General features: G+C 35.7%; 1 long non-coding RNA gene across 1 annotated transcript; it reads left to right on the forward strand.

Moving 5' to 3' along the window:
- Positions 1–975: 975 nt before the first annotated feature.
- LOC134732549 (uncharacterized) lies at positions 976–18,129 on the forward strand. The gene is made up of 3 exons (XR_010115864.1): positions 976–1,018; positions 10,138–10,193; positions 18,086–18,129. It is a non-coding gene; the product is annotated as an uncharacterized lncRNA (long non-coding RNA).
- Positions 18,130–18,538: the final 409 nt, after the last annotated feature.

Consider the following 18,538-nt stretch of genomic DNA (forward strand, 5'->3'; position numbering starts at 1 on the left):
AATAGTTGGCTGGGAATACAGGAGTTGGGTGTAATAAAACAAAGGGGCATGAGGAAAATTTGGGGGTGATTATGTTCAAAACCTTGATTGTGATGATGACTTCACATGTGTGTCAAATCTTATCAAACTGTATGCTTTAAATGCATGCAGTTTTTATGTCAATTATTCCTTAAAAAGGCTGTTAAAATATATAAAAATATATTCTGGTACAAAGGAGAATAAAATAAGTTCTCCAGGGCCTTGTTATTCAAAGCATTAAAGCATATAATTTTTCTTGTAGGTCTGTAACACATTAAGAAGCTTGTACCAGAATGTAGTGTATTGCCTTGTACCTTTCACTGAGAAAGTCTTTCTATGAGAAAAATATATAAACAGAACTAAACAGTCAGCCTAGTCACATGCTACTTATCTTGCTGCAGACCTGCCGCACACAGTTCACAGACTAAATAAACTTTCCATGGAATTAAGATGCCATCTTTATCATACACTAAAAATGTATTTGTTTTTGTGGATACATGTGCGTGTGTATAATCATATATATGATCCCACTTCAAACTTTACCTTGTTCCACTGATTTGTCTTTTTCTTCATGTTCCATTACCAGACCATGCTAAATATTAAAACAAGTTTTAAATTCAATCAGGGTTTGTACACCTTGATTACATTTTTTAAAATATTCACTGGCCATTCCTTTATATTTTTTCTAATTCATCTTAGAATTGTGTCCAGAATTGGTGGGTTCTTGGTCTCACTGACTTCAAGAATGAAGCCGCGGACCCTCGTGGTGAGTGTTACACCCCTTAAGGTGGCGTGTCTGGAGTTTGTTCCTTCTGATGTTCGGATGTGTTCAGAATTTTCTTCCTTCTGGTGGGTTCGTGGTCTCGTTGGCTCAGGAGTGAAGCTGCAGACCTTCGCGGTGAGTGTTACAGCTCTTAAGGTGGCGCGTCTGGAGCTGTTCATTCCTCCCAGTGGGCTCGTGGGCTTGCTGGCTTCAGGAGTGAAGCTGCAGACCTTCAAGGTGAGTGTTACAGCTCATAAAAGCAGTGTGGACCCAAAGAGTGAGCAGTAGCAAGATTTATTGCAAAGAGCGAAAGAACAAAGCTACCACAGTGTGGAAGGGGACCCGAGCGGGTTGCCACTGCTGGCTCGGGCAGCCTGCTTTTATTCTCTTATCTGGCCCCACCCACATCCTGCTGATTGATAGAGCCAAGTGGTGTGTTTTGACAGGGCGCTGATTGGTGCCTTTACAATCCCTGAGCTGGACATAAATGTTTGACACAAAGGTTCTCCAAGGCCCCACCAGAGCAGCTAGATACAGAGTGTCAAATGGTGCACTCACAAACCCTGAGCTAGACACAGGGTGCTGATTGGTGTGTTTACAAACCTTGAGCTAGATACAGAGTGCCAATTGGTGTATTTACAATCCTTGAGCTAGACATAAAGGTTCTCCAAGGCCCCATCAGAGCAGCTAGATACAGAGTGTCAATTGGTGCACTCACAAACCTCGAGCTAGACACAGGGTGCTGATTGGTATATTTACAAACCTTGAGCTAGATACAGAGCGCTGATTGGTGCATTCACAGACCTTGAGCTAGACACAAGGTGCTGATTGGTGTATTTACAATCCCTGAGCTAGACATAAAGGTTCTCCACATCTCCACCAGACTCAGGAGCCCAGCTGGCTTCACCCAGTGGATCCTGCACTGGGGCTGCAGGTAGAGCTGCCTGCCAGTCCCACACCGTGTGCTTGCACTCCTCAGCCCTTGGGTGGTCGATGAGACTGGGCGCTGTGGAGCAGGGGGTGGCACTCGTCAGGGAGGCTTGGGCCACACAGGAGCCCATGGAGGGGGTGGGAGGCTCAGGCACAGTGGGCTGCAAGTCCCGAGCCCTGCCCTGCGTGAAGGCAGCTAAGGTCCGGTGAGAAATCGAGCACAGCGCCAGTGGGCTGGCACAGCTGGGGGACCCAGTACACTCTCTGCAGCTGCTGGCCCAGGTGATAAGTCCCTAATTGCCTGGGGCCAGCAGAGCTGGCCGGCTGCTCCATGTGCGGGGCCCACCAAGCCCAGGCCCACCTGGAACTCCAGCTGGCCCGCAAGCGCAGCCTGCAGCCCCGGTTCCCGCTGGTGCCTCTCCCTCCACACCTCCCTGCAAGCTGAGGGAGCCGGCTCCTGCCTTGGCCAGCCCAGAAAGGGGCTCCCACAGTGCAGCGGTGGGCTGAAGGGCTCCTCAAGTGCCGCCAAAGTGGCAGCCCAGGCAGAGGAGGCACTGAGAGCGAGCAAGGGCTGTGAGGACTGCCAGCATGCTGTCACCTCTCAGAATGATTCTCTGTAGTTCCAAATATAAGATCTCCTTATATTTTTTATTGAGATCATATAAGACTTTTTGTAACATATTAGAAAAAATGCACATTTTTTGATATTGAAATATCAGAACATAGTATTTTTTTTAAATCATTAAACGTTTTTCCATGAGATTTATAGAGATTTTTCTTTTTTCTTTTTTTTTTTTCTTTTTTTTTTGAGACTGAGTCTCACTCTGTTTCCCAGGCTGGAGTGCAGTAGTGCAATCTTGGCTCACTGCAAGCTCCACCTCCCAGGTTCATGCCATTCTCCTGCCTCAGCCTACCGAGTAGCTGGGACTACAGGCGCCCCCCACCACACCTGGCTAATTTTTGTGTTTTTTTTTGTATTTTTAGTAGAGACGGTGTTTCACCATGTTAGCCAGGATGGTCTCAATCTCCTGACCTCGTGATCTGCCCGCCTCAGCCTCCCAAAATGCTGGGATTACAGGTGTGAACCACAGTGCCTGGCCGAGATTTTTCATACACATCAATATTTCTTTTGGGCACTTATTCATATTGTTTGTATTAAATGGCATTGTTCACTGTATATTTTCTGCTGTTTTGTATTAGGTAATTCATTTATTTAGTCAATAGCTATTCATTGGGAACTCATTATGTTTCCGACATCATTCTGGGCACTAGGGATAAGCCAAGAAACAAAGCAGATATAAATTCTTCACTCAAGCAACATTTGGTCCTGATAAACATGTTTGAGGGTTGCAGTTTTGCCTAGGGTGGCCTGGAAATGCTTGACTGAGAAGGAGTTTAGAGAAACAAACTGATTAAACATGAGAGGTAGCCATCTGGGTATCAAAGGGACACTATTCTAAGCAGAAAAAAAGAGCAAGTATGGGGCTACACCATTACTGGAAGGTTTGAGGAACATCGAGAAAATCCATGTGGCTAGAATAGAGTGAGCAAAAGTATAATGTGTTCTAAGAACTAATGGGGATGGTGATCGTGTAGTATTTTCAATATGAATAAAACGGGATGCCAGTTGAGTGCTTTGAGCAGAGGAATAACAATATATGTGTTTTGAGAAGATCAATCTGGTGGTTATATTGAGAATAAATTTAAGGCAGTAAGGGTAGAAACAGGAAGAACAGTAATTAGGTGATTTTAAAAGTCTTTATAGAAAAATGCAGTGGTTTTAGTCAGGATAGTACCAGTGGGTTTGGTGAGAAGTAGTCTCATCTTGAATATATTTTAAAAATAAATATTGAGATTTCCTGCTGGACCAGATGCATAAAGTTAAAACAAAAGGGAGTAAGGAAAGTCAAGGGTAAAACTCAGATGTACCAGGTGTAGGTGTGTGCAATTAGAAGAATAATGTTATCACTAGCTGTGACGATGAAGACTACAGGAGGAGGAGCAGGGTTGGAGAGAAATAAAAGAAGCTCAGATTTGGGCATGCTATTCTTGAGATTCCTATGGTGAATCCAAAGAGAAATGTCATACAGGTAGTTAACATACAAATCAGAAATTTAGAGAATACTGGATTGAAGTCTTCAGCATACGGATGGTGTATAAAGCCAGGAGTCTATATAAGATAAACTAAAATGGGAGTATAGATAGAAAAATAATCAAATAGTTGATCCCTGGGCCAATGTAAACATTCACAGTTGGGAGAAACAAAGAGGAAACAGAAAAGTCACCAAAAAAAGAAATCATAAATATAGGTAGAAGATGAGCTCTCCGTGAAGTCAAGGAAATGCATTATTCACAAAGGAAAAGCAATTAGCAAATCTGAGTGCTTACAGATAGTTCAAGAAGGATAACAACAGAGCAATTACAATTGCATTTAGTAAAGTGGAGGTAATTGATGACCTTGATCACAGCAGTTTGGGTAGGATGTTGAGGATGAAATGTAATTTTAATGAGTTGAAGACAAGTTTAGACAATCCTTTCAAGTAAAAATGACAGAAATGAGGGGGTAGTTAGAAGAAGAGGCAGATACAAAACAAATTTTCATCTTAATGCACTAATGGGAATAATTCAATCTAGAAAGAAATAAATAACAGGATAAATGGGAAAATTCTGGGGTGAGAAAGCAAGAGGGAATGGAATCTAGGATACTTTTGCAGAGGTTGATATTATCTAGGCTCTTAGTGCTACATGGTGGCAAGAAGAAAGGAAGGACAAATATATAACCACAGGTGCAGGTAGATGGCTTGATGACATTAATTTTGCTGTCTATTAAAAGCAAGATTGTCAGCTGCAATTTAAAATAAGAGGAGGAGGATTCAAAGTTTGATGAAAGGGAGAAAATATGAAAAAAATGAGAAAGTTAATGGGCTAAGAAAATAGTGTCAGGAAGGAGTAAAGGTTCACTTAAGATTATTGAACATCAATTTGAAATGAGAAGAGTGTGTGTGTGTGTGTGTGTCTGTGTGTGTGTGTTTGCCAGTCATGAATAACTTTGTCAGCCCAGGCACCGATGGGCAGAGAGTTGGATTAACCAGGGTTGTGTTTTATCTTAATGAGCACAACCACAAATCTGATTTACAGAAATTCTGATTTACACAGGTCTGACGCAATTGTACCCGGTCTACAAACAAAGATATATCTGATAATAGATATGCCTCGTTGGGTGTCATTCTTTACAGAATAGGATTGATCAGAAACTTGGTTCCAGTTTATCTCATTTAAAGAGCAGGACCTTGATGTTAGTATCTACAGAATTGACTCAGATGATTCAATTAGCAGCAGCAATTTATTTTGAGTTTGCTGCCCCAGAAAGGGATGTTTCTAATCTGCCATACTATAGTTTTTCAAGCGGAATTCCAGAAGCCTAAATCATTGGCAACAGCTCCAGAGTCAAGAAACATATTGGTCCTGTCATTCACCAAAGCTCTTCCTCATAGTTCTTAGCACTTTCAGCCTCCTGAATCCAGCATCTCTTTCCCCCATGGGAGGGGTATACTGATGACTTTGGTGCCTATATGCAATAGAGCTATAACAGTTTTAGTCCTTCCCCTCCTCCCAAATTTTCCAGGATTCTCAGTGTTTTCCTTAAAGTACCCAAAATAGTGGGAGACAAGGAGGGCGTCATCAGAAGGCGTAGAGGGAGATAGAGGCTTAGCTCTATTAAGTAAAACTTCTCATTCACTTCCAGCTTCAAGTGGCTGTACATTTTCAACAATTGAACATCTGGGTTTGGTTCATTCAAAGCTCTCTATCATTATTGCTGACACCATTGATTTTAACTTTGGGGATCTTTGACTCAGCAGCCACAACCATATTGCCTTTACTTTGAGGCCTCAGACCTTTGTGGTGATCACATTCTTTCCTCCTCTTTTCCAAAGGAGGGTGAGTAACAACTAAGGGTGGTGAACAACCAAACAGAGTGAATAACAGTCGATCAGGAGGCTGGTTTCAGTTCTAACTCTCCCTCTTTAGCCTTTAAACATTCATTAACAGATAAGACAGTGGAAAACACTCATTCTGCCACCCAGTCTTCCCATACTCGTGAACATTCACTAGTCCTGGAGAGTCTTTTTATGCCCATTCTCTCCATCGCTTCTCTTCTAAGAAGCCATGTCTCTGTGAAGTATCACATCCTTGTCACCAAAATTGTCCAGAACGGTGCAGGGTCTGAGATTTTATCTTTTTAAAAAGATAACAAGCTCTCTTATTGATGTTTCATGGATGCAGAATGCCTGTTGTGATGCCTGCGCACATGGTAGAATTTTTTGTAGGAGAGAAGCACTGAGCTTCTGGAATCATCACATTTATAGAAGGCTGAAGTTATTCTGATCTTCATCTGGGCATAGACATAACCTCAACCATCAAGATGGCTTGCTGTAAACACAGGACAAATGGGCTGAGTGAAAAGTAGACAGGGCCTTGCACATTTGGCTGTCCCAGCAAGAAGGTGCAAGGGCATGCAAGGTTTCTAGCAGTTTTCCCATCTCAACAAAGAGATATGCTGAAGAAATCTATGACATGATGACAAAAGGAATCTAATTGGTCTGTGTTGGCCAATTAAATCTAGAAAAAGAAAAATAACATTAAATACTCATAAACTGAGTAGAAGTCTTGGGTCATTATTTTAACACATAGGAGCATAAGCATTCACCTCATCCACCTTCAGATTTAACAGAAGAACTAGAGAGTCCAGGGCCATTGAAATGGTAAAGATGAATAATGTATATCAGAAGTCAGTGAACTTGGCCCCCAAATCAGTAGCCTGTTTCCATAAACACAGATTTCACAGAATGTGGCCATGCACATTCATGTACTTATAATCTATGGCTGATTTTTGTTTGTGTTATTTTTCTTGAGAGGAAAGAATAGTGATGTTGTAACAGTGATAGTGAAGCCTACAGATTTAAACTGTATACTATTTGGCTTTTTGTTTCTTTTTTCTTTTTTTGAGATAGAGTCTTGCTCTGTTGCCCAGGCTGGCACAATCTTGGCTCAGTGCAACCTCTGCCTTCCAGGCTCAAGCTATTCTCTTGCCTCAGCCTCCTTAGTAGCTGTGTTTACAGGCATGTGCTGCAACAGCCAGCTAATTTTTTGTATTTTTAGAAGAGATGGGGTTTCACTATGTTGGCCAGGCTGGTCTCAAACTCTGGCCTCAAGTGATCTGCCCACCTCGGCCTCCCAAAGTGCTGAGATTACAGGAGTGAGCCACCATTCTTGACACTATTTGGCTTTTTAAGTGAATATTTGTTGACTTCTGATGTATGTTTACATGTACGTAATGGAGAATGAGAGACTTTTTAAAAATCTATATAATTCTCCGTTGTTCTCCTAATCATTTTTAGTTTATAAAACCAGGGACCAAACAACAGCCCTATATTCTTAGCTAAATTCATGAACTCATCTCTCTTCAGATAATTGAACTTTACAAACTTTAAAATGAAACATCAATGCTGTGATCAGTATATGATTAGAGGGGAGGAAAATCTGATCAACATTTAGGCAGTTTGGTGACTTCTGTCTTTCAACACCACATTTCTGAAATAAATCATATGCAATGCTTAACTGGTTTGGGTATTCACAGCCTGCTAAGGCAAGAGGCTTGAAAGACGCCTGAGGCTAGCCTAAGGTCAAAGCCACTAACGTGAACTAAAATCATCAATAAATGAGATTTTTTATGATATTTTAATTAAGCTCATTCTGTCATTATATGCATTGCAAATTTGACCTTTAGTATCAAACCAACTTATTATGTGCATTTGGCATTTTCTCCATGTAAATTTTAAAATAAAAAAATAAAATTGTATTCTTCATGCTATTTCAAAAGTAAGGTTTTAACTGAAATGGGCAGTTTTGATTTTTTTTATGATAAATGAAACTGAAATGCAAACTAGATTCATATGCTAGAGCATATGTGATATGATTTGTTATAAGTACACTCATAGAAATAAAGCCTATAAGAGCAATATTTCTACTTAGAGTTTTTAATAGTGGTCTTATACTCTTTAAGAGAAAAAAATGAAGTAACTAGACACCACTCCTGGTGATACTTAATTCTATTTCATTTTTTAAAAAAATCAGAGAAATGCCATAGATGCTTACTTAATGTTCTAAGGAATTTTCTTGTTTTCTACCCTCCAAGCCTCAGACTTCACTCTTTCCTAGAAAATTTAGAAAGAAAGACTATTTGGAATTTTTACCATCAGAAAACTTCATCTGTTTTTTTAATGACTAAGAAGCCCCAAAGGACTGTATTTTCTGACCTACCATACATTTTCTTGATGAGGCCAATAAATCTTGTTGCATAGTGAAGCTAAAATTTCTCTGTAGGGAAATCCCCATCTGTTACTGTATCCTTAACACAGTGTTGCAGCCAGTTTTGAAATTAATAGCTACAGAAAATTATCACATGCTTGATGCCATTATTAAAATCTTCTCATTTTTCAATTACGTGTTTTCACACAGCATTATGTTTAACATAAGGCAACAATACATTTTAAAGCAAATTTCACATGTGATTACATTGATATCTCATGTAATATAGATGAATTAATTCAATCAAAATGATGAGACTGTTTATGAGTTCGGATATTCAATCCCTATTCTTCTACATTGACTTTATTTAGTATTGGTCTTGTCATATCCTATGCAGTTTATGGGAAAATGGGCCAGGGACACACCCTAACAGATTCCTAGAATTCCACCACCGTTAATTGTACTACAGTTAATCTCCTACTGATTCAATTCCTCTGGAGAACCTTGACTAATACAATAAATTTTCACATCATAAAGTTATTATTTCTTCTTCTTTACTTAACTTTATTGATGCTTCCCCTCCAGTGTGGACTTTTATAGAGTTGGTAATTAGCAAGTTCACTAATGGAAACTGAAAAGACTACTCATATCATGTGATGACAATTAACATGCTTCTCGAAACTACAAACCTCAGGGTAAATATGTTTAAAGTATAAGTTAGGCATGCTCACCAAAAAGCAGCTGAATCCTGCTTTTCTTGATGGCCTCCATTCCTCCAGTTTCTTCAATAGACAATTGGGACTAAATTCATGATGCCTCGCAAAAATATTCTCTTGCCTCCAGTAGATGCATACTCTTTTTTTTTTTTTTTAGTTGTTCAACTGCTACTCTCATAATATTTTGTAAATTTTCTATTTGAATTTGCACTTCTCTTTAATATACTATTTCCCTGGACTCACCAAAGTGTTATCTCACGTTGAGAAAATTATTCTCTAATATCAACTGTTTTGATAATATTGACTTCTTTATCTCAGTGGAAATCTTACTGTCTGTCGATACTTTACTCCAAGACCATGGCTTTCCTTATAAGGATGTGTAGATTAATTTTTGCTATTTGCCATAAATTAAAAAAAACTCAAATTCAAAATTCCACTCTGGTAACTTCCTTCAATACTTCCAACTTGTTTGCTCACATAGTTTTCAAATTCATTAGTATCTTATTCTGATTCTTATATTTTCTTCTTATCCACTATAGCCATTTATCATTAACCTTTCATTAATTCAACATTTATTTATTTAATAACTACTGTATACTCATTGTGGATTTGATCTATAATTTTCTGAAAACTAAAGATGTTGAACATCTTTTTATATTCTTATAGGTTATTTGTGTATCTGCTCTGGAAAAAAATGTTTATTCAAGTCCTTTGTCTATTTTAAAAAATAGATTATTAGTCTTTTTATAATTGTATTGTAAAAGTTCCTTGTATATTCTAAATATAAGTTGCTTATCTTATAAATGACTTTGAAATCTTTTCTTCCATCCAGTGGGTTTTCTTAATTTAGTGACAGTCCTTTATATACAGAAGTTTTAAATTTTTGAAGTCCTATTTATCTATATTTTAAAATTGTGTGACTCATGCATTTAGTGTCAAATGTAAGAATCATTTGCCAAATTAACGTCCTTAAGATTCACTCCGTGTTTTCTCATACGAATTTCATAGTTTTAGCTCTTACATTTAGGTCTTTGATTCATTTTGAATTAATTTTTTTATATGATGTGAGGTAAGGACCCAATTTCATCCTTTGGCTATCCTGTCTCACAGCATTTGTTGAAAAGGCTATTCTTTCCTTTTTACATGGTCTTGTTACACCTATAGAAAAATCAGTTAACCATAGATGTAAGAGTTAATTTTTGCATTTTCAATTCTATTCCATTGATCTATAAAATTTTATTTGTGTGACTAACACAATGTCTTGATTACTGTTACTTTAAGTAAGTTTTGAAATTGGAATATGAGTGGCCTCCTACTTTGTTCTTTTTCAAGATTATTTTGAGTTTCTGAATCCCTTTCAATTGTACATTAATTTCAAAAATCAACTTGTTATTTTTTAAGAAAGAAGTCAGCAGGGGTTCTAATAGAGATCGCATTCAATCTGTACATCAAATTTGGTGAGTATTGCCATTGTGAAGTAGGTTCACTGATTATGAATCCTAAGGGAAGACTCCCATTGCGTGGAAGCTAGCAAAAATCACCACTATGCCAACCTTCAGGAACAGAAGTCTAAATTTCAGTCCACTAACTCTTGAGTTACACTTTTATTACTTGCTCAAATCTGATGACACAGATCACACACAAACCAAGTTATATGAAGCAGATTTATTGTTTACAAATAGAAAGGTAGCCGAGGAAAATGGAAACCTAAAATTCATGATGATCCAGTACCCCAATGTGCCAAGGGTAGATAGAGTTTCATCTGCATATGCCCCACTTGCAGCACAGCGGAGCTACCTCAAAAAGTAGCCTGCCCTTGGTTTTATAACCTGCAGGAAACATGTTTGGCTAAAGTACTGAATGACATCCTGTTTCTAGGGAAACAGAAACAGAGGCCAGGTTGTCCCCAGCAGTCTTCCCTAACTCATGATGTGAGGTTCCTGAGGAGTGACAGGAACAAAGTCTGGGCTATTTCAGGCAGCTTCTCCCCATCTCAGGATGCATTCCTTGTGTACTCTATGGTTATTCTGAGAACCACAATTGAGAAGAGAGGAGAGAAACTGGGTCAGCCAAGGCTACTCAAGGATCATCATGCAGTCAGATTAACAACTTTAAGTCTTCTGACCCATAAACATGGGATATATTTCCATTTATTTAGGTGTTACTTACTTTTCCATAATATTTTCTAATTTTCATGGTATATGTTTTATATTATCTTAGTTAAATTTATTCCCAAGTATTAGATTCTTTTTTATGCTATTTTATTTTATTTTCAGAATGTTCCTTGCTAATATATAAACATACATGTGATTTCATGTATTGATTGTGTGTACTGAAAACTTTCTTAATTTATTAATTTTAATTTACTTTGGTGGATTTCTTATGATTTTCTATATACAGTTTACTCTTGAACAATGTTTGGGTTAGGGGTGCTGAGCTCTATGCAGTTGAAAATTCATGTATAATTTTCAACTCCCCCAAAACTAAACTACTAATAGCCTGTTGTTAACTGGAAGCCTTTCTGATAACATAAACAATGAACACATATTCTGTATGTTTTATATACCATATACTGTGTTTTTGCAATAAAGTAAGCTATAAAAAAGAAAATGTCATCAAGAAAATCGTAACAAAGAGAAAATATAATTATTATTCATTACGTGGATGTAACTCATCATTGTGTTATGTTGAGTAGGCTGAGGAGGAGGATGAAGAGGAGCAGTTGTTCTTGCTGTCTTAGGGGTGATAGAGGTTGAAGAGAGGTTGAAGAGGAGGTGGAAAGGGGGGCAGGAGTCGCAGACACATTTTGTGTATTTTTATTGCAAAAAAAATCATATACAAGTGATATAAGTGGACCCCACAGTTCAAACTTAGGTCGTTTAGAAGGGTCAACTGCATAAGATCATATTATCTCCAAATACGAATTGTTTTACTTCCTCTTTTTCAATCTAGATAAATATTTACTACCTGTTTACTCTGGCTACAACCCCCAATACGATATTGAATATCAGTAGTGAGAGCAGACAACCTTGTCTGACTTTGAAAGGAAAAGTGTCAGTCTTTCACCATTAAATGCAATGTTACAAGGTCAGCTGTGTGTTTTTCATAGATGACCTTCATCACATTGAGTGTATTCATTAATATTCTACTCTGTGAGTGTTTTTTAATCATCAAAGGGATTTAGATGCTGTCAAATTGTTTTTCTGCACTTGTTGATATGATGATGTAGTTCTTGTATTTTATTCTATTAATATGATGCATTATACTGATGGATTTCCTCATCTTAATCCATCTTTGTTGTCCTGAGGTACATTCCACTTCATCAGGGCACATCATTTTCTTCTCATGTTGTTAGATTTGGTTTGTTGGTTTTGTTGAGGATGAATGCATCTATATACATAAGAGATTTGGTTTATAATTTTCTTTCTTGGGGATCTTTTTTATCAGAGTAATACTAAACTCATAAAATAAGTTGACATGCATTTTTTCTGTATGTTTAAAAGACGTTGTGAGGAATTTGAATTAATTATTGTTAAATGTGTAGTAAAATTTAGTGTGAAACCACTGGGGCAGGGCTCCTATTTGGATAGGTTTTGATTATTCATTCTAACTCTTCATTTTTTACAAGTATATTCAGATAGCTGTTGCTTCTTCAGTCTCTTGTAGCTTGTGTGTGTTTGTGTTTTTTTCCAGAACCTGTCTATCTAAACTTTCCAATTTGTTGTTGTAAAATTATTTGTATCACTCCTTTATAATCCTTTTATTTCTGTAAGGGCAATAGTAATATCCCCTCTTTCATTTCTAACTTTACAATTTTTTCTTGGTTATTCTAGTTATGGTTTATCAATTTTGCTGATCTTTTAAACGAACCAGGCTTTCATTTTATTGATTTTTTTGCTACGACTTTTCTATTTTTAATTTCATTAATTTAGGTTTAGTTTGCTTTTCTTTTCTAGTGTCTTAAGGTAGATGACTAGATTAATAGTTTGAGATTTTTCCTCTTTCATAATGTAGTTATTATAAGTGTAAATTTCCTTTTAAGTACTACTTTAGCTGATTGCCAAATGTATTGATATTTCTGTCTTCCTTTTCATTCTTCTGAAAATATTTTTAAATTATTTTTGATTTTTCATTTGACCAATTGTCTAAAAGTGTTTCACTTAATTTTCACATATTGGTAAGTTTCCAAAAACTTACTTCTGCTACTGTTTTTATTTTGTTTTATTTTATTTTATTTTATTTTATTTCATTTCATTTTATTTTGTTTTGTTTTGTTTTGTTTTATTTTATTTTACTACATTGTTTTCAGAGTACTATTTTTTAACATATTGAAGTTTGTTTTATAATCTAGCTTATGGGCCGGAGAATGATCTATGTATGCTTGACAAGAATGTATATTCTGTCATTGCTAGCTTTAGTATTCTGTACTATTAGATTTAGTTGGCTTTTCGTTTTAAGTGTCCTATTTATCTATTGATCTTTTGTCTTGTTGTTATTTCCATTATTGAGTAGATTATTGAAATCTCCAACTATTACTTTTGAATTGTCTATTTCTTCATTTGTATTAGTTTATGTTATATATTCTGGTGTTCTCTTATTAGATGTATACATGTCTATAATTGATATATCTTCTTTGTGGATTTGCCCTTTGGTCATTAGGAAATGTTCGTATTTATTTCTCACAATATTTTTATCTGTTTCAAAGTTAATTTGGGCTGGGTGTGGTGGCTCACGCCTGTAATCCCAGCACTCTGGGAGGCCAAAGTGGGCAGATCATGAGGCCACGAGATCGAGACCATCCTGGCCAATGTGATGAAACTCCGCTCTACTAAAAATACAAAAATTAGCTGGGTGTGGTGGCACCTGCCTGTAGTCCCAGCTACTCAGGAGGCTGAGGCAAAAGAATCACTTGAACCTGGGATGTGGAGGTTGCAGTGGGCTGAGATTGTGCCACTGCACTCCAGCCTGGCAACAGAGTGAGACTCTGTCTCAAAAAAAAAAAAAAAAAGTTTACTTATACGTTAATATAGCCACTCCAGCTTTCTTGTGGTTGCTGTTTACATAATATACATTTTTTCCATCTATTTGCATCGAATGTATTTCTATCTTGCAACTAAAGTGTGCCTTCTATAGATACACAAAGGCAAATCATGGTTTTTGGCTTTCTTTTATTTTTTAGCTAAAGTTTTCTTCATTTTGTTGGATTATTTAATCCATTCACATTTAATATTAATATTGTTATTGATATAGTTGAGTTCATGTTTAATATTTTATTTTATGAAAGTTTCGTGCCCTCTGTGGCATGACATCTTACGTGTACTCAGCACACATGCAGAGGTCCCTAAATCCTGTAGTTCAGGGATTTTTACGGAGGCTTCATTGTGTAGGCACGATAGCTAATTAACTCCATAGCCAGCTCCTCTTTCCCTTCCTGGAGGATGAAAAGTAAGGCTAAACATTTTAAGCTTCTAATCATAACTTGGTCTTTTTGGTTACCAATTCCCATCCAGGGGCCTACCAAGGTCACCTCATGAGAACAAAAGACATTCCTATTACTCAAGAAAATCCAAGTGATTCGAAGTTCTGTGTTAGGAACCAGGATCAAAGACCAAATATTAGAGCAAAAGATTCTCTTAGCACCCCTATTTCCTCAGGTAATTGCAAGAATTTTAGGCCTTCTGTATGAGGAACTGGAGACAAAGCTATATATATATACATGTGTATATTTATATTTATATATATCTCATATATGTGTGTATGTAATTATATAATATATATACGCAATATGCATTTAAATTTCTTCCATATCTTTTCCTGGCCTGATAGACTTTTTTGGAACTAAAATTTAGTTTCATGAATCTACCACAGTTTGTTTATCTATTTACATATTGAAGGATATCTTGTTTGCTTCCATGTTTTGACAGTTGTATAAATCTGCTATAAAATTTCATCTGTAGGTTTTTGTGTGAACATAAGTTTTAAACTTACTTAGACAAATACAAAAGAGCATGAATGCTGCATAATATGGTAAGTGTATGCTTAGTTTTGTAAAAAACTGCCAAATTACTTTGCAAAGTAGCTGTATATTTGCATTTCCACCAGCAATAGATAAGAGTTTCTGTTGCTTCATATCCTCACCAGCATTTTAGCAATTCCAATAGACTTGTCATGTTGTCTTTTGGTTCTTTAAATGTGCAGTTCCCTAATGGCATATGATAGAGAGTATCTTTTCATATGTTTATTTGCCATCCATATATCATCTTTGATGAAGTATCTGTTCAAATATTTTGTACATTTTCCTCCTTCCAATAAGGTTTTTTTATGAATTGAAAGTTGGGAAAAATAGTGTTTCTTCCTGAGAAAGTTAAAAAAAATACATTTTATTGTGACACAATCACCAGAAGAAGAAAAGATAAGAAATAATTTTGTTTTACATAAGTATTTAAATCTTTGTTTTCAATTTACTTAATATCTTTATCATTTTGTTTTACTTTACCAGTTTCTTCAATTTTATTTGATTTAATTGAAAATCAATGTATTTATGATTTTAACTTAGGCTCAAGCTATTTTAATTATACAATCTATTCTTTTAGTATGTTCAAATAAAAAGAGACCCACTCAAACAGGAACATCCCTGATAAACATCATTTTAACATGTGACCTTTTTCTTTGACATCAGATTTTATTTTAATAGCAAGTATCTTCCACAATGCTTTTACTAATATGCTTCCATCTAACATAGAAGAATAATTATGTCATAGGTAACTTAATCATCAACTGCATTAATATTAACAAAAACACAAAACTAAGAGACACAATGGTGAAGCACTGTAGCATAATGATTAAATGCATGGATTCTGGCACCAGACCCTCTATATTTCAATACCGAACATATTTTTTAATGTTTGTAACTTTGAAAAAATTTCATATTTTCTCTGCACCATAGCTTTTCAATCTCTAAAGATGAGTGATAACATTTTAAAAAATTAGTACAGATGTAACATGGCTTAATATTGAAATTCTAAGGAACTTACTAAATTCTACTATCTGTTGATTAAAGATAACGCTGTATGTCATGTGCACTGTGATTTCTACTAGCAGAATCCCACAGTAGACTAAATTTTGAAATTAAATAAATTAAGTAGGAGTATTGCCAGAAATTTGTATTTCTAATGTGAAAACTATTCTAGAGGTATGTGCACTCCAAAATAAAAGGAAATGCTGCTGAAAACCCAAATTTTGAGTGTATAGCTTATGAGAAAATACTTACATTCCTGGCACTGAGGGAAGAATTGATTTAAGCATTTTTGAGATTAAAATTATTGCTGACTGTGATTCTACTCCCCTTATGTGATAATAATGGCTTATCAAATAGAAAACATGGGCTCTTCCTCTAAATTCAAGACTTTTAGCTGAATCTATTAAGCATTAATGCTCTTCGTGGGACTTTCCTGGCATGTAAGAAACTCAAAAAGGCTCTGTAGCAGCAGCAGCCAATTCCACTTTTAAAAATTGCTTGACAGTTCTCCCATCATGGTCTCAGGGAAACCAAATATGCAGAACAAATAATCCACCCAATTAGAATTCACTATTGGAGAGTCTCAAGCAGCACTTCTGCTGAGTTGGCACAGAGCCACATGCTGTAGTGCCTCATCGTGATTTTGGAGGGTTTCTCACTAACTGTGATGTGGTCCTGTGAAAAGAGGAGGGAATAGTGTATCCTGCAGTGCTATATCATAAAGATTGCCAGTTACAATGAAGTTTGTGGAAAATCATAGTCTATTGTTTTATAGTGTTAACTATACCATGAAACATTGAACAATATAAGAGATAAGCACTTGGGAATATTCCAAACGCTTTCTCCTTGAACTGACTGTGAGTGACCGGATGTGGGGCAAGTCATATTAAAGTTATCTATCCAACACCTGGTGAAATTGCAGTGTATACAGACAGAGTCAATGTACAAAGACTATTTCAGCCAGCAATTTTCTTTGGAAGCACTAAAATGTCGCTATTGCTTTTTACTCTTCTAGTCTAGAGGAGTTCACTCTTTTATTTTCTAACACACAATTGTGTGAAGTCTACTCTTTTTATGTGTCATATTCGGGGGAAATTTTTTCTTCAAGGGGGTTTATTGTAATAAAAACCTTTTAGATTTATTGTTACAAGATCCATTATGATATGTTATCACAATTCCATTTCAGCTTAAAGTTGTTCAGAATCTTACATATCTTTTAAGTCTTTGTGGCTAGGGAAGAAAATATTTTATTGTACATTCCCAGATGGATAATTTACCATTTAAGTAGTGCTTTTATATAATGCAAGTCACTCTTATCCCACTTGCTTACTTACCTTTCCCAATAGGTCTCATATTTTTAAAAATTATGTAATCTGGAGGAAATATATCTTCATAACTTGGATTGTCTGCAGCAAAATTGGTCTTCCCTTTGCAATCTGGTAGTAGGATTACATAGTCATCAGAGAACACTAGTGATTGCTTTTCTTTATACCATTTTAAAAGGAACCATTTTTGCAACACTTAAGATCTTTTCTCCACAATTCTGAGGGATGGGGAAACAAAAAGCAAGATCAAAACACATGGGATTCCAAAGATATAACTTACTAGAATCAACAGAAAAAACAGAGATAGATCCTTTTCTTTTTGTGGACACATGCTGCCAGACAGTCAGATGCAGAACACTACAGAAATTATAGTGGGTAATATTTCTCATATGTGAAATAAATTCATATTCCAGAAATCATTTATTTTTGAGCTGATACTAAAATTATTATTTGAACTTATTTTTATTTCTATATTATTATGAGATCTGAATTACCCAATTTTAACGGTAATTTCCAAGCACAGTAAAATAAATGTACTTAGAAAAAAATTACAATCTAGATTAAGAATGAACTGACTCTTTAGAGAATCAGGTGACCCTTTAGACTGAAAATATTTAATACTTGCAGTTCTTACATAAGGAATGTAACTAAAAGTAATTTAATTGTGTAAAAAATGCTTATCAAAAATATAATCAAATGTCTATCTATTTGCTATCATCTGTAGTGAGAGGAATATTCAAATATCTGAAAGTAGATCTACAAAATACACATAGGTATTTAAAGATTAAGATTTTAAAAAGCATGTCTAAATAACATTTTAATCGTAAGTCATTTTTATGTATGTGTATCTATTTTTCTTAAAGTGAAATTATATTGCAAAAACAGATTACTAAAACTTTTATTGTATTATATTACAGAGGAGTGTATAAAAACATATTTCATAAATATTAAGCAAACACATATGCTTCTACATTCTAAATGCTTCATAAATTTACTTTTCATTTAGGTATTGAATCCACCTGGAATTTCCTTGTGTTTGTGGTTCAAGGTAGGAGTCAAATTTCATTGTTTCCATATAGAAATCTGATATTGCCAGTAAATTTTATTGAAATGACCAACAAATGATTATTGCTGTCCTGTACCATCTCTGTCATAAATGAAGTGTCCATATATGCATAGGTTTATTTGGGGAGGTATTCTTTGACATCCTACATTTTCATGGTTTGCATCAGTTTATCAATTTCTACTCAAAACTTTGGGATTTTAACTGAGACTGAAGTGAAACTATAAATAAATTGCAGGAAAACTGGCACATTTATATTCTTGTGTTTACTAACCCATGATGTAAAATGTATTTTTTGCAAGTTTTTTCTATATTTGTATTCTCTGGAAGAATTTAAGTATTGCATATACATTATTTTATTTGAAATTTAATTTTTTAAATCACAAAACATAAATT

The sequence above is a fragment of the Symphalangus syndactylus genome, chromosome 15, assembly GCF_028878055.3.
Source record: "Symphalangus syndactylus isolate Jambi chromosome 15, NHGRI_mSymSyn1-v2.1_pri, whole genome shotgun sequence".
NCBI lineage: Eukaryota > Metazoa > Chordata > Mammalia > Primates > Hylobatidae > Symphalangus > Symphalangus syndactylus.